Source organism: Asterias rubens, chromosome 17 (assembly GCF_902459465.1).
Source record: "Asterias rubens chromosome 17, eAstRub1.3, whole genome shotgun sequence".
Taxonomy (NCBI): domain Eukaryota; kingdom Metazoa; phylum Echinodermata; class Asteroidea; order Forcipulatida; family Asteriidae; genus Asterias; species Asterias rubens.
The window spans coordinates 9,858,425-9,862,284 of record NC_047078.1 but is presented as its reverse complement, the minus strand read 5'-3'; positions in this window follow the sequence as shown (position 1 = coordinate 9,862,284).

Genomic DNA, 3,860 nt, shown 5'->3' with positions numbered 1-3,860 from the left:
TCGCCTGAATAGGAGACTTTTGGGACGCTTGGTGGCAGCAGACTTACCATATGGTAAATTCCATTGTTCTCAATGATGTGCGCATGCTCAGAGCTACGTAAACAATGGTATTTATTGATAGTATTTACCTAGCGTTCCAAAGTCTCCCATTGAGTAATTATGGGGAGTCCCCCTGGGCCCGTCGAGTTATTCCCCATCCAATTCAAAACACCCATACACCAAAGTAATTTTTTTCCAAATGTCCAAGTATCAATCTTTAAAAAAAGTCCCAGCAAAAATTACCAATGTCATCCAAAAGACATCAAGTTGGAAGTCAACAACCCCAGGTCACAATATTTGGTAAAATATTTACACTGAAACTCTTCTTGGGGGGCTCTCAAAAATGTCATATACAGAATATTTTGAGGGCCTTCAAAAAAATTTAAATATTTGTATAATTTTCACCCTAAAATGATTTGCTTTGTTGTTAAAAACTGTGAAACAATTTTTTGTATACCTTTTTTTAAGCACTCCAGTGTCCTCTTCCATTATTGCTTGATGGCTATGCTGTAGTTGACATTAGATGTCCTTTCGCTTGTAAATCCATCCTGAACGTCATCAAAACGCAATACATTATTGATATCCCTTCAGCAATGTGGTATTAAATCCATGTTCTTGAGCTCTGTTGCTCAAGCAAACCGGAAATGGCAAAGACCGGAGACCTGAGAACACTGAGCCAGAAGCCGCCAAGTCCTTCCGCCGTGCCAGAGCTACTCATCGCCCCATGAACAGCTGCTGAAGCACTCGGTGAAACCGAAACACGGTATCTGGTGTCTTCATTCATTGCATTAGTTTCTACCTTTGTGTGTATGAAATTGTTGGAATTGCAGTGTTTTGTGACAGTAACCTACACATGGGTAAACGCAAATTACAACAAGAAAAGAAGTTCATGCCTTAGGAATGTTTGGGTGCGTTCGTTTAGCTCCCCTGGTCGACCCGGTGTGTGGCGTGTTTTTTTCCCAGGACAAACGTGTGCAGATAATTACCCACGTTCGTCCAGGAAAAAAAAACGCCACACACCGGGGTTGACCCAGGGAAGCTAAACACACGCACCCTTTATATTGCAGGAGTTGCCATCACATGGTTGTGGGTTCGAACCCAACCAAGCTGTAAACGCTGATTTCACAATGACAACGAATACGTATTGTTGTCTAGTCATCGAATCGCAATTTCTTGGTGCGTGCAGTTCATAATCACATTATGTTAAACCAATGTGTGTATGAGAGAGATTGGCTATTGCTAGTTTGGCATTTATATCCCCTTGTGGGAGCTTTGTCGATTATTGTCAATTAGATCACACAGATAAAGAAACAGAATTTTTAGATTAGATTATAATTCTTTAATGGAGATCATTTAAACAAAATACCTCCACGGAGGAATGTTGAGGGCGTATCGGGTGATAATCCCCCATGGCGATGAGTAGGTAATTGTCAAAGACTAGTCTTCTCACTTGGTGCATAAAAAAAAAACTGTGAAAATTTGAACTCAATTGGTCGTCAAAGTTGTGAGATAAAAATGGAAGAAAAATCACCCCAAGTCACACGAAGTTGTGTGCTTTTAGATGCTTGATTTCGAGACCTCAAAATTTCGAGACCTCAAAATCAAATGTTTTATACTCTCAACATCTCTCCATTGGTCACGAGCAAGTTAAGTTTTTATGCTAATAGTTATTTTGAGCAATTACATAGTATCCATGCCTTTAAGAACATGGAAACGCCATAACATTACTTTGAAGATTAAAACAAAACTGTGGTTTTAAAGACATTGGACACTATTGGTAATTGTCAAAGACCAGTCTTCTCACTTGGTGTATCTCAACATATGCATAAAATAACAAACCTGTAAAAATTTGAGCTCAATTTGTCGTCAAAGTTGCGAGATAATAATGAAAGAAAAAACACCCTTGTCACACGAACTTGTGTGCGTTTAGGTGGTTGATTTCGAGACCTCAAATTCTAAATCTGAGGTCCCGAAATCAAATTCGTGGAAAGTTACTTCTTTCACGAAAATTATATCACTTCAGAGGGAGCCGTTTCTCACAATGTTTTATTCTATCAACCTCTCCCCATTACTCGTAATAAAGAAATGTTTTATGGTAATAATTATTTTGAGTAAATACCAATAGTGTCCACTGCCTTTAAGAACATGGAAACGCCATAACATTATTCTGAAGAAAAAAAACTGTGGTTGAAAAGGAAGGGTAGGCCTACATTTGTTGCTGTATGCAAATGTCGGGATACCGTAGAGAAAGAACGTTACACATAAGGAGTTCGAACCTCCCTGGCAGTAACAATAGACCTACATCACGCTGTCACCATCTTTGTCATGTTCCCTGTTTACATAACAGTAATGCATGCTAACAATTATTGCGCATGGCACCAGACTATTACTTCGTCCAGCCTCAGTCTGGTTACAAAGAGTTGGAATGGAGTAAAGTGATAAAGGTCTATATCTAAAGTTCTACACGAACCCTTTGTGTAGGAGGTGCATCGCCGCATTTTACACGGGTGGCCGTGGGAGAATACTTGTCTTTGAAAACAACCAAAGGTGTCCAGTGCCTTTAACATAGATGTTAAATTTGCATCATTGCCACTGTCGTAATGGAGGTTTTTTGTCTTCTTCTTCTTAAAATCGAAAGGGAATCCTTAGAAGAAAAAAAATTGTTGAGGATGGCAAATCTATACTACAGAAAAAAAATTGCATCCTGATTGCGTCTTCGTGTCTTGTCACCGAGCCACCTGCTTCTTAGATGTCTCGAGCGGAAATGCCGGTACACACTCGCCCGAGCAGTACAGCGTGCGGTTAGCGTCTGAAGATGGTATACAAGTGCGATTGGCAGGAAATCACGTCTCTACTGAGTCGATAATAATCAAAGGGGGATACAACTGGAAATGTATATACCATTCATTAAAGGCAGTGGACACTATTGGTAATTACTCAAAATACTTATTAGCATAAAACCTTTCTTGATTACGAGTAATGGGGAGAGGTAGATGGTATAAAACATTGTGAGAAACGGCTCCATCTGAAGTGCCATAGTTTTCGAGAAAGAAGTAATTTTCCACGAATTTGATTTCGAGACCTTAGGTTTAGAACTTGAGGTCTCGAAATCAACCATCTAAACACACACAACTTAACTTCGTGTGACAAGGGTGTTTTCTTCTTTCATTATTATCTCGCAACTTTGATGACCGATTGAACTCAAATTTTCACAGGTTAGTTATTTTATGCATATGTTGAGATACACCAACTGTGAAGGCTTGTCATTGACAATTACCAATAGTGTCCACTGCCTTTAAACATTACACTTAGAAGTGAGATAACTAGCTGAGGCAAAGACGATCAGAGCATACTGATCGAAACAAAGAGTTGCAACCGACGTTTTTTTTTTTTTAATGTTTATATATAGCACATTAATTTTCACAATAACCGTATCAATGCGCTTTAGACTAGTGCCCTGGTCATTTGGCAAATAACATTAATTTTATCTTTCTCAGCTGGGGAGTAATACAAGGCAACCGTTTCGCTCCAAAGGCTTTTTCATACACATACCCTTGCTACGCTTTTCTCAGCGTATAATTCTCGAACGCAGATAAGATCTATATAAGCATTGACTCATTTTTTTTCCGCAAAGCACTGTCTAAAAATACAGAAAGATAAAACTCAGTGTTTGGATTGATTCATCTACAATTAAGATAAGTCCTTTGGGAGCTAGAAATATTCCCTGTGTGAAAATGGGTAAAAGTGTCCACATAGCTGTAATTGCTACCACCATAAAGGTATACCGGGAATTCCATATGGGGATTGCCAGGGTGTGAAGC